The sequence below is a fragment of the Enhydra lutris genome, unplaced genomic scaffold (genome assembly GCF_002288905.1).
Source record: "Enhydra lutris kenyoni isolate GAN:26980312 unplaced genomic scaffold, ASM228890v2 scaffoldscaffold54, whole genome shotgun sequence".
NCBI classification, from domain to species: Eukaryota; Metazoa; Chordata; class Mammalia; order Carnivora; family Mustelidae; genus Enhydra; species Enhydra lutris.
In genome coordinates this window covers 13,019,646-13,032,909 of record NW_019154138.1, presented here as the reverse complement: position 1 = coordinate 13,032,909, position 13,264 = coordinate 13,019,646, and the positions used below count along the sequence as shown (strand labels likewise).

The 13,264-nt window shown below is 40.4% G+C and overlaps 1 protein-coding gene across 1 annotated transcript in view; it reads left to right on the top strand.

Annotated features, from left to right (window-relative positions):
• The window catches only part of LOC111157364 (cadherin 8), a 448,629-nt gene that overhangs the window by 401,310 nt on the left and 34,055 nt on the right, over window positions 1-13,264 (top strand). The gene's annotated exons all lie outside the window — the stretch shown is intronic.

The window sequence follows — 13,264 nt, the reverse complement described above, 5'->3', positions numbered from 1 at the left end:
GCTGGTTAAGCGACTGCCTTCAGCTCGGGTCATGATCCTGGAATCCCAGGATAGAGTCCCGCATCGGGCTCCCAGCTCCATGGGGAGTCTGCTTCTCCCTCTGACCTTCTCCCCTCTCATGCTCTCTCTCTCTCTCTCTCTCTCAAATGGATAAAAAACTCTTTAAAAAAAATGGAGACAATAATTACCCATATGTTGTTTGAATAAGAAAATATTAAGTTAAAAAAAAACCCAATGTGCTAATAAGTTCAGTGTCTGATAAATTGAAGGTACTCAATAAAAAATAGTTTCCTCTCTCTCCTTTCTCTTCTACAATTTTACGGAGTCTCTCTCATCCCGCTGCAACAAACCCACACCCACAACCCAATGCAATGAACAAAAACATAAGTAAGGAAACTAAAATAAGGAATTTGGGTGATAAGTAATGCTATGCTATTTATCTGCCTCCTATCTGAATGTGCAGTGATTAAAAATGTCTGTAAACACCAGCCATGAGAAAGGAGAGGAGACATGGTAAAAAAGACTATTTGGGTGACTGAAGTTATCCTTTCAATGCAGACTTCATTATCATTAAAAATAGTCAATGGACAAAAATCTTAGGTCTCCATAGAACTGGGTTTTCTATCTCCAGATCCAGTTGCACACAGCTCTCTAAATATGGGCAAATGGAACACCTGGGAGTTGATAGAATGATAGAATTTTCAAGCTAGGAGCACCTTAGTAAAACAACAACAACAAGAAGCCAGATTGTGAAGATCTTAAATGCTAACTATGGAACACCAAATGTTTTTTTTTTTTTTAAATCAATAATGGTGTACTTTTTAAAAGATGAAGATTAAGGGTGCTCTCTCCCTAATTTTATTATCCATCATTCTCTCCCTTCTACCTTGTTCTCATCTTCTGTATCCCTTATACATCCTTAGAGTTGAACATACAAAACTGATGATGATTTTTAAATCCACTGCCCCTTCCTTTTATCTAGAGTACACATCTACTGGTCCCTCCATTTTCTATGTAGCTAATTTCCAACCATTCATAAGAACTCAGGTTCCGTTCATCTGTGAGCAGAGCAAGGAAATGTTTGAACGGTGGCTATAAAGTGTGTTTTCTTTGCTTTTCTCTATAGGACAGTGTGGTAACTGCTAAGGCAGAGACGTGGGTCAAGAAATGTCCTCCTCATTATCCTCTAGAGGTTATTCACAAGAGAGTATATCCTTATTCACTCATTCATTCACTTCCTCTTTATTGAGTGCTTACCCTGTGCTAGGCACCGTCCCGGAACTGCAAACACAGCTGTGAATAAAGTAGACACTGTTTTTGTCCTCACTATAGGAGTTTTTGTTCCCACAACTCAGATTTCTACTGATTTGAATTCACAGAAAGGAAGGCTATAATTTAACATGGATTTTCGTCATATAGTAGAGAAATTCAGACGCTAACCTGCAAAATACTATGATTTGGGGAGGAATGATCACACACATTCTAACTTCCATACTGTTATAAACAACATTCCCTCTTAGACCTTACCCAACTTGTAAAACTGGCCCTACCTAAAAAAGAGTTTCCATCTTTACAAAGCAGTGGGCTGATAAGAGTGGAGATCTGCATCCACAGTCATGGGCAGATAATTCTTCCTATGAGTTTCAGATCGCTGTCCTCACTAGGCCTGCCCTCAGACCAGCTGGACCACACCAGTCAATGTGCTTCTGGCTACAGTCAGATCAAGATGGTGAGTTCGTTTCCACATTCAAGGTGCTCCATAGGCATCTCTGTGATTTGTACGGCAGCACTACCAGTGAACCAGAGCTAGTGATTCTCTATTTTTGCAGGTTTATTAGAATCCAGTATAGTTTTGATCCAAGCTCTGTTATACATCATGCCTTTTCCAGTTCCCATGCATCTTGGTTCAAATACTTGTGAGTGACCTGGTTTTAGCTAACTTCCAGTGTTTAATGTTTACTGAGGGCCCCAGGCAACTAGAAGATGGTATTGTGCTGCTTTTTGGATATGGCACTGGGTTCGTTTTCCTTCTGTCCCTAAAGTGCCACCAGAATGAATGTCCTGATGCCCTTCATAGAGAAATACAGTAATTATGTAGTAATTGTTGTCCCTGGACCATTCTGGGTCACCCATTGCCTTTGGTTTCATCCTCCTAGATTGCTTACTAAAATTTCCTCCCTCTATTGCTTGAATATATTATTCTCAGCCTGTGTACAGCTGTGTATCTTTGGGCTATCTGAGGAAAAAAAGTGCTATTGCACCTGGTATGCTGAGCACAACCATCCTTCTCTGAGTTTTTTGCTTTCACTTGGCCAGACCGTCATCGCTAGTTCCGTCAAGGTCATACTGATCTACTTCTCCTTAGACTTCAGCTTCCTCTCCCGCAAAATGAATAGGTTAGTGCCGGGGAGCTAAGGACTCACCTATTCTAACATACTGTGTGTGTACATAAGTGGTATTTGGAGAAATAGCACAAACTTTGAAATCAGACAAGTTCCACATCCACCAATTAATGGACATACGACTTTGGCTGGAGCTCTTAACTTCCGGTAACAGACAGTGTTTGATAATGTTAAAATGAAATTGCTGTGATAAACAAATGAAAGAATATAGGATAAATGCCGAGGGCAGTCCTTGGAACTCACGGGATATTCTATGTACTTTTTCTTCTTTATCATCTTTCCCAAGGAATAATGCATATGGAAGTCATCTTTACACCAGAAATTACCATACCAAATCTCATCCATACTAAAATACTAGGTAGTATTATTAAAAGATATGTGTCTACAATATTACAGGTTCTCTTTCTCAGTATGTTTGGGCAGAATTCTGGACATATTAAAGAATTTAATCACTCCCATACATTAAAGGAACTCAATAAGCATATGATACATGGGTCTAATAGCTCAGAGTTTGGCAGTCTTGCTTACATTCTATGGCTGGAGATAGGAAATGTAAGAGTTTTATAAAGGTATTTAATTAGTGGATTAGTTTTGATTTATCGGGAAGTTCTTTCAAAAGAGTAGGGCTTGAATAAAGTTTTATAGAAACGAAAACACTGTTATGTGCAGAGGTGCATATTATAATTAAGGGATAATGGTCAGATATACTAGGAATTTACTTCAAGGGATGATAAAGAATGGCCAAAAAAAAATTTTTTTTTAAAGATTTTATTTTTTTGAGAGAGAGAACTCAAGTGAGTCCACAAGTAGGCAGAGTGGCAGGCAGAGGGAGAGGGAGAAGCAGGCTCCCACTGAGCTGGGAGCCTGATGCAGGGCTCGATCCCAGGACCCTGGGATCACGACCTGAGCTGAAGGTAGACGCTTAGCCGACTGAGCCACCCAAGACAAATGCAATGAAATATTTTGTGGAGATCCATGAACTCTATTATCATAAGACTTTGCTTGGTTTGCAAAAAGTCATTAATGATGTGGCTTTTAGTGTTTTGAGTACGCATACATTCCTAATGTTTTTCATAGAATAATAGAACATTTAGGAGGTTTTAAAGGACACACACACACACAAACACGTGCACACACATTTACTAATGGAGCTGGGAAGTACATTAATATAAACATACTATATGGAAAAGTCTGCTCAGTGCATACTCTCATATCTTAAAAATGAAAAAATAATAACTTGGCTATGTTCTGACACATACATTGTGAAATGACACAAAACGCCTTTCTTATAAATGTTGGTAGGCTAAAGTTCAATGAAGAAAGTTTTAAAATGGTTAAGGGAAAATTATCTAAAATTCATTATCTTTTTTTTCCCAAAATAAGATGACCAAAATGTACACAGGAAATTATATAAAGTTCACATTTTGGTTGTGTAGGAGAGAGACAAGAAGAAAATCTATGCCCCTCTATTAATCCTGCTATAGCCTTTCTGTCTTTCAAAAATATGTATATCTACCAAAAACGGATGTTTAATTTTGCAAGTTCTTTTCGAGGAATATTCTAACATTGCATAGAAATATGATTGCTTATAAAATATCTTTAATTGGGAAATATAAAAAAAAGATTATAAAAATTAGAAAGTATGCTTACATCTCTGAGGATTTTATTTAGAAGTCCTGCAGTTATTTTAAGATAAGTGTGTGCTCTGTTACTCTGCGTAGGTTATATATCAAATTGCAAGGAAAAAAAAACAATAGCTAAAGTTTTTCTAGCACCTGTTATTTCATATCATTTACGGTGCGTCTATCTATCCATCTGTCTCTAAAGGCGTACGCTCAGGGTGAGGATTATCATTGCCATGTTGCAGATGGGGAAACTGGGGCGCCTGGGTGGCTCAGTGGGTTAAAGCCTCTGCCTTCGGCTTGGGTCATGATCCCAGGGTCCTGGGATCGAGCCCCGCATCGGGTTCTCTGCTCAGTGGGGAGCCTGCTTCCTCCTCTCTCTCTCTGCCTGCCTCTCTGTCTACTTGTGATCTCTGTCAAATAAATAAATAAAATCTTAAAAAAAAAAAAAAAGCTGACAACACAACACGCCCTCAGCTATAGGACGTCACCTTATTTCACAGATACTAAGACATTAAAAAAAGAAATACGTGTGTTGGAATCAATGAAATATAGTATTTCAAATAATAAATCTAAAGGAGAACTGGCAGGGCGAAACTAGAATTTCGGTATAAAAAAACAGCGCTGGGTACAAAGTTGAGATAGTCTAGATCAACACTCCACCGTGTACAGTGGAGTACTGTACAAACTGTGAGGCCTAGTTTAAAGCACATTTTCAAGGGCAGTCATTGTTTTATTATGTTACTCACTTGCTTAATCCCTTAATAGAATGCCTTCCAAAATAAGCCTAGTGCCATTAGCAAGGAATTACTTATTCATTTCTCTCAAAAGCATAATTTCCAAGGTTGGAACTGCAGTGTATGAATCTAAAAATCCAGGCCTGGGCTGTGCAAGATCTTCCTGGAAATGCATTAGTGGGGTGCGTGCTGGGTCTTGTTTATAGATTCAGAATACGGAGGGTTCACATCACCAGTGTCTCCTCTCAGGGCTTTCCCTCCTCAGAAGGGTGATGGTAGCCTAGAAGCAGTAGAGAACAGAGAAGCAGCAAAGGTTTGGGGTATTGTAATTCAAGTGGACCTCGTCGTCAAGGTTGTGAGACCTGCAGGAGAAGAGAAGGAAGCTGACATCGGGTAAGGATGGACTCTAAGGGATCAAACCAGCTATATAAAACCTACCCTGAAATGCACCCTAGACTTCAGTCTACTGACAGCAAAGGGGGGTAAGGACGGTCAAATTAGTGAGGAAGGTAGAGCAGCAGGAACTTCCAAAAAGTTAAAAGCCAAAAAGAAAAAGGGAAAAAAAAAAAATCTCACTGCTGGGGAAATAATGCTCCCACCTCTGACTCTCCTTGAGAGCCGTGCCCAGCCGACGTGCTCATTATATGGGCAGAATGGGCTCCGCCCAAAGGCCATGGAGAGAGCGGCACAATAAGATGTGGGGAAGTTATCGGTATTTTTAGGAGATGCGGTGGAATCAAGGAAACCAAGGACAATGAAGTCCATTATGTGCTTGCTAAGCAATCCCCGGGTCCCTGCAAACGCCACTCTTTTAAATCGGTGAATGTGGGGCTCCGCAGCAACACCAGCCACCCTGCGCGGGGGGGGGGGGGGGTGCGGGGGTGCGGGGGGCTGAGGCTGAGCCTCCGGCCGTACTACGCGCAACCGTGTGTTCTCTTAGAGGACAGAAAGCGAAGATGTCATGATGCAAAGAAAATCACGGGGAGGGAGAAAGCATGGGCTCTCATGACACTGATTCTGTTATCCCAGATCCCACACAATCCTTGTCTTCCTCACCCTTCTAACATATAAAATATTCTCAGCAGCAACAGTGATGAAAGTGAGCAACGACAAAGACAATTGCCCAAGGATGGGGAGGCCCTCGGGTTGAGTACAGGCGGGGCTCCGTCCCTTGCTCGCGGATCTCTGACGAGCTATTGCCTTCGTCAGCCTGGGTCTTCTCTTGAAACAGATGCATCCAGGCGTCACTTAGAGCGTTGCAAGGAGTTTTTAAAGATTATGCAAACTTAGAGTGTAATACCTGGGCTCAAAGGGGAAATCAACACGTGGCGGCTGTGTTTAGAGCATGTAAAAGGCTGGTGAATGCATGAATGTGTTTCATGTACATTCCCACAGAAGAGCTGGGGAAGAGCTTATCGTCCAAGTATTAGACAGGAAACACTAGATGGAGAGAGTACATACGTTTATTAAGACTTAGTTGCTTGTAAAAAAAAAAAAAAAACCTCACTCAAACTACCTGAGCTATAAAGGTAAATGGGCCCATATAACAGAAGGTCTAAAGTTTAAAGGTCTTCTTTTTTTATTTTATTTTTTAAAAATATTTTATTTATTTATTTGACAGAGATCACAAGTAGGCAGAGAGGCAGGCAGAGAGAGAGGAGGAAGCAGGCTCCCTGCTGCGCAGAGAGCCCGATGCGGGGCTCGATCCCAGAACCCTGGGATCATGACCTGAGCCAAAGGCAGAGGCTTTAACCCACTGAGCCACCCAGGTGCCCCAAGTTTAAATGTCTTTTCTGATGACCATGTGGAAGGGCCCCAAGGATAGTAGAGGACTGTGTCCTTCTCTGGTATTTCCTCTACTTTCTTTCACTGCATTAGCCTGCCTTTCCTGCAGCCTCTTTAAAGCAAAGGAAAGAAACCTTGTGGAAGGATCAGACCTAAACAGCTCTCAAAACCTGGTATATTTGGACGACAGACTTTCTTTATTCTAGGCTCCTTATCAATTCCTGGTTTAAAAAAAAAAAAAAAGAGGCCACGTTCGGGCTAGGAGACAAGCGCATGACTCAACTGAGCTATTCTCTGTGTTTAGGGAGGTGAGAGATGCTCAGGGCTGCTGTGAACAGTTTTGTGAGCTGTCCCCTGTGCAAGGTCCCTGGCCCTGGGATGAGCAGCAATTGAAAACCTGTCCATTCTCCCCTTGAGAAGCTGTGACCCCAGCGAGGTCTTCTTTCTCTCATTTTCAGAAAGGCTTCATTTTATCACCAAGCCCCTGAACGCTTTGAGGCTGTAGCTGCCCAAAGGTGAATCCATCTTTTAATTCATACAAATGCAACCTTGGGCTAGCAGCAGCCTGAGATCTCTATGGGTCAGCCTAGGGAAGTCCCACCTTCCACAGAGACAAGCCACTTGATTGACAGCTCCGTCATACTCAGAAGAAAGACAGGAAGGTCAGTTTAAAAAAAAAAAAAAAGAGGTAGGCTGGAAGAATAAAGAGTACAGACAGGATAAGAAGATGAGAGTCACCAACAGGCCAGTCGCATCAGTGCTGTGAATGACCTCAGCAGAGGGATTCCTTCACTTCCCTTGGGAAGCTTCTCAGTAAAGAATGACTCTCCCTGTTCAGAAAGTTATGAATTGCAGTTGTCTATTATGTGACTTACATTGCATTACATTGCAATATGTCACTGTGAGATGTGACATAATATAATGTAAGTGACAGGCAGCTAAAATTTTATAGCAAGAAAACTTTTTTTTTTATATCCAGGATCTGCTATCAAATTTGATAGCAGCTATCAATCCATTTTTTTTTCTGCAGATAGATCAAAAATTTCATGTTCATGAAAAGCAGGTCATTTTGAAACATCCACAAATACTTCAGTGCCTGCACAACTCAGTTACCATAAATCAGTTAAAAAAAACAAAGCCAAGCATTCCAAGAGATACATTAGTCTTGACTCAAGTTCTGTTCTTGCTTTCCATGACTAGTGCAATATTATTCTAGGTCGTGAGTTCAGTTTTCTTCTGGATATCACGAAGAAGTGAAGATCAAATAAATTATTTTAATGCCTAGATCAGACCAGTGGTTCACAGCTGAGGGTGCCTTGGCCATCCAGGAGCCATTTGGCAGTGTCTGGAGCTATCAAAACTGGGGAAGTGGAGGGAGATTATTGGCATCTGGTCAAGGTGTTGGTAAAGGTCAGAGAAGTTGCTAAATATCCAGTGACACATAGGAAGGTGTCCACAAGGTCATTCAGTCAAATATCTTGGCAATGCCTCTGATCCCAGAAGCCACTGTTTAATTGGCCTACATATGGTCATAACCTAGTCCAAAAGTGGCCCAAGTAAAATTCTGATGAATCTAGAGTGAGTTTTTTCCATTCGCTCCATCCTCAAGACAGGCCATGCTAATGCATTATTTAAATATTCAGCTAATTCTTTTGGGCTTAAGGGGGGCACTTAAGAGAATCTCCTTGCACATCAGAGTCGACTGGGAATGTCATCTACTAACAGCCTCACAGAAGGTTCTACAAGGAGAAGAAGGCCAGATTTTTGAGGTCTAATCCTATCTCTATTCTATCTTTGAGGGTCTTTGTAAAACAAAGAGCCCCCCCCCCCACCGCACCCCACTGTGGGCATTTGCATAAAACAGAAATCCTCGACTTTGTTATTGTTGCTGTTTTAAAAAAGGAGTTTTTGGATTGCTTTTGTTAAGCTACGTTTTTCAATGTACCAGAATTATATAGAACACATAGATATAAAGACTCCATGAATGAAATATAGGTGAGGGATAGGACCAGACACACGGTCCATTTCCCATCACCTCCTCACTCCAAATACAACAGAACCCAAGATATACTTTGAAAACCCAACAATGCAAAAGGCTCCTTCTAGGAGTAAATTCACTTTGTGTTATGAATCATGCCAGGCGAAGACCCAGAAGAGTCAATATCGCCCATGCTAATACTCACTGTGGAGTGTGGACGGCTTCCTCAACCTTCCCCTTTGCTTTCAGATAGGCACTTCTGAGAACAAAGCAGACAATAACCCACTGTCAGTGTTTATGTGAAGCTGACAAAGAACTCTATCTAGGATTCTCATCTGCCAAGAGGTAGAGTGGCACTAACAAAAAAGAACATAGGTTTTAGATGATGACAGAGCCAAATAGGAATCCTTGCTCTGCCACTTACTAGCTCTGTATGTTCGGGTCCATTATTTAAGGTCTGTGTGCTTCTGTTGCTTTATTTGTGAGGTTGGGTTAATAATGCCTATCATAGAAGTGATTTTAAGGATTAAATGCGATAATGATTTAAAGCATTTACACAGAGTGTGATGCATAATAATAGCTATCATTTATCGACTGCTTAGTAATATAATTGTAAGAATTAGAGATAATGTGTGTAAAGTGCCTGACATGTAGAAGATGTCCCATATATAATAACTGCCGTTATTATTCAGCTTGAACACACAGAAACATTTATAAAATGGAGTTGGTTTAATTTCACTTCCTTGAGTCATACCTCATATACCTCTTCCCCTTCTTTATGGCAGAGAATCTCTAGGTGGCCCCTGGGATTTCAGCGCTCAACTTTGACACTCAATAAAGTTATCTTACACGTAACTCATAACAACAACAAGATCTGAGCGTCTACCTTTGCTTTTTTTTGGGGGGGGGGGGGGTGTCTCCATTTTGCCAATGAATAAGCAGAAGCAGAGGCCAGTTAAGTACTGTAGCCAAGGTCAATTAAACACCAGGGAGTGAATCCAAGATTTAGGTGAAGGCAGTCTGCTCCAGAGCTCTGGGTGAATCATATAGTTGAGTGTAGCCAGACTAAATCCCTCTTAATAATGGTATCCAGTGATGGTATAAAACAATAACCCTTTAATTTGGTCTCAGATTCTGTGCACCAGCAACTTTTCTGCTGTGCTTATCTTCATAGTTCATCTGGTCCTGGCTAAGCTTAGCTTGTCTCACCATGGTTCACACCTGCCTCAGACTTTGGCTCAGACAATTGGGAACTCATTCCCCATAGTTTCTCCTCCTCTAGAAGGTTAATTTGGACTCAAGTGGTATACGGTTCCCTCGATTTAGAGCAGATTCAGGTTCTCTTGATTCTTAGGCTTGTAACTTGTACAATGCTACTTTCACTAAATGCTTTGACAGTCACAAAGCCAAGCCACATCTGGGGTTGTAAAGGGAGAGTCTACTCCATGACAGAAAAAGCAATAAATATTCCGGGGCCATTTTCTGTGGTCTACAATGTCTACCTTCTGTCCACAAATCCTTCATATTCTTCTCCCATTTGATACATGCTCACCCCTAACCCAGGACTCCCAGAAACCTCCTACAATTATACCATCAGTTTGCCATGATCTGTAACAGATCTGAAAGCAGACAACATTCTCAGTTTCAGCTTCTCCCAATCAGGAGACTATGAACCAAAAAAGCACGTTATCTGCACCTCATATACCTAACATATATAGTGAATCTCAAGAAAGATAACTGGACTAGAGATTCACATTAAAATAGGAGAGGAATGTTAGATAGAAAGAAGGCACTGGTCTCTCCTGGTAGCTACCCTACAATCCACCCAGTTACCTGTTGACAGATCCTCTTACTCCAGGGGTACAGAATGAGCCAGGTTCTGTTTCTGGGCATGGCTCCCAGTTCTCTGTTGACTACTGCTCTCAACTCTGCCCTCTAGATTCTTAGGCCATCCTTGAGAAATCATTTGTTTTCTACAAGATCTATTTCATGTTTTCCGCTGAATGTCCTTCTTTTCTGCTAGGTATCTGAAGCTTCTTTTTGAACTACAACTGTTTTAGTCCATTTTAGTCCGTGCTGAAGATGCTGTAAAATTGTCTTGTAATACTTTGTAAGTTTCCCATAAGTCTAATCAATAGCCACTACTAAGAAGTTGATAGTTTCTTTGCTGAATTTCCTACATTTGCTGGACATTTCCTGACCTCTTTCCTATATCTGCACCAACCTTGTCCCAAAGCTTTTGCTCATATGTTTTTTGTTGTTGTTGTTGTTGTTACAACAACCCCTTTTTAAAGTAGCCATTTCTTCATTATTTGGCCTATCTATGTAGCAAACTAACTCAAAACTTAGTAGTTTAAACAATAAACTTTTAAAATTTCTTACGATTCCATATATCACCTGGATGATTCTTCTTATAAAGCTATTTTAGCTGGGGCTCATGGTCTAACATGGCTTCCTAACACAAAGGTTATTTGGCTTAATGTTAGGTGAGCAAAAGGGATGATTTTAACAACATGTATCTCATCCTCCATAAGGCCAGTCCACACTTGTTCACATGGTGTTGGTTACAGGATATTAAAGTGTAGGGAAAAAAAACACAGACCAAATACTGATCCATATTTTCTGTTGCCCATTAGCCAAATAAGACACATGATTAATTCCAGAGTCAGTGTGGGAGGGGATTATCCAGAGGTATGATTATGGAGAGAAGAATTATTGCAGAAATATAAAAAAAATCTGTAACCAATCTACTCATTACTCAGCACCAATTTTCTCCAGAAAGAAATAGATAAAATCATTCTATAGAGCAATACAAGTTCACTGTTGTTTCTCCTCCTCCCCCTCCCCACTACCTCTCCCTCCTCCTCTTTCCCTTCCTTCTTCTTCTTTGGTTGGGGTAGTGGCTTCTAACAACTTTTTGGTATAAGTGTTTAGTCTTGTGACTGGCCAAAATCACAGGGAAAGCAAGACCTAGTCTCCTTCAGTCAAAAATGAACAATTGTTTCTCTTCTTAGCTAGCAACATTGGGACATAATCCAACACATGTACACATACACACACACATGCGCGTGCACACACACAACCACCTGGGGGAATTCCAGCACAGCCAAAAAGGTATATGCATACTCTCTCCACACTCTCTGAAAGGGGAAATACATATATATTTTTTATACAGATATTTTTATACATATATATGTATAAAATATATACAAATATATACAAAATATATACAAATATATATTTTTTATACAGATAGCTATGCAGGAAAGAATTCATCAAACTGCAGTAATAATGCATAGCATGAGTGAGTGACTAAGAAAAATAGCTAGTGGTCAGGTTTATAGGCAACTTCAGAGACTTAGATAAAAAATCTCTGATGGGGAGGATCTTCATAGGGTTGACCGTCACATTTGCCTTTGGACACTGAAATTCATGTCAGCAGAGTGACAGTCATAAAAACATTGTCTTCTCCCTCCAGATATGGTGAACTTTCCCTGCTGTTTGCCTGGTTGATAACAGGTTTATGCCTATTGTTCTAGCATTATAGCTGTTAATAATGGCCTCTTATGTTTCCAAAGTATTTGGATGATAAGTTATATGGTCACCTAACCTCCAGACTACATTTTTATACCTATGATAGAAAATCACTGATTTTATTATATATTAATAATTTCCAAGTGGATAACAACGGGCTTCTCTTGAACATTATTGAATCATCATCTGCATGGCAAAAATATTCAGTGACTGTCCATGTCTAGCAAGGTAGTCAAGAAGATGGTCAAGGTGGTAATGGAATGTTCACCAAATGGTTAAATGCATATAAGTTGTGCATTTTTACTCTTATCCAGTATGTTTTCAAAGAGTGTTATGACCAAGGACCACAGAAGAAATCTTTCATACATTTTTCTTTTATTCACCCATTCATGCACATTTAACAAATGTTGACTGATTTCCTATAACTTATCAGGAACCAGGTACTGTGGCAAATATGGCAAATACAGAGATCATTGTCATGATCCATATCCTCAACAATGCTATTGGAGTTTTTACTGTATCCTATAATTATTGGTTTCCTTGTCTTAAGTCTGGGGTTTTCAGAGGGTACAAGATTACAGACAAAGGGATCCCAATAGATCAGGTAAGAAAAGGGGCTAATGAAGATTTCTAGAAGAAGGAGACACCCGAGCTTCGTCTTAGAGGGATTACCAGACAGAGAAAGTAAAGACTTAGTGGTGCTTCTATCCAAGAGAACAAAGTTGGGAAAGAAAAGACTGCATAGTAGTATGATGTATATATGTGCCAACCACAGTGCCCCATAATGTGAATAGCACGGGTATACCTGTGACACATGTATACAAAAAGCAAATGAGGCCCTTTGCCTTATTAGAGTCCCTAAGAGTAGAAAGCTGATAATCAAGGCAATGAGATGAATAGGCACAGAGAACTTGAACACAAAAAAGAAGTCCTGATGCTCGATTCTGAAAGAGATAACTCTGGGCTGATTCTCCAAAGAAAGTGTACTTAGCAAAGGTGCATGACTTACCCAGGTGAGTAAAAGTGGGACTCATCCAAGACAGAGGAACTGTTTGGCTAGACAGCCATATATAAAAGAAGAACTATAATCTCACTGATACTAGACTATCCAGTGAACGGGCATGCAGGTATTAGTAACTAAAACTGAGGCTAAAAGGGGACCCAGAGACATTTTGAGGAATTACAGAGTGGAGGTAGTAAAATAAG